We start from the raw sequence: 218 nt of genomic DNA, 5'->3' as shown, positions 1-218 counted from the left end.
ATTAAACTTATGTTACACATGTGTCAGTTGAAAAGTTAGTGGCCAATTAAAAAAATAAAATAATAAAAAGAATGGATTAAAAATAAAATACACTACACCACTACTTGACGTTTAACTGTTGAGAATTTAGTGGCCAGTTAAAAAAGAAGAAGAATAACACTACTTGACGTTTAACTGTTGAGAATTTAGTGGCCAGTTAAAAAAGAAGAAGAATAACA

This window comes from Cicer arietinum, chromosome 6 (genome assembly GCF_000331145.2).
Source record: "Cicer arietinum cultivar CDC Frontier isolate Library 1 chromosome 6, Cicar.CDCFrontier_v2.0, whole genome shotgun sequence".
In the NCBI taxonomy this organism is placed as follows: domain Eukaryota; kingdom Viridiplantae; phylum Streptophyta; class Magnoliopsida; order Fabales; family Fabaceae; genus Cicer; species Cicer arietinum.
Note: the sequence above shows the minus strand (reverse complement) of the source record.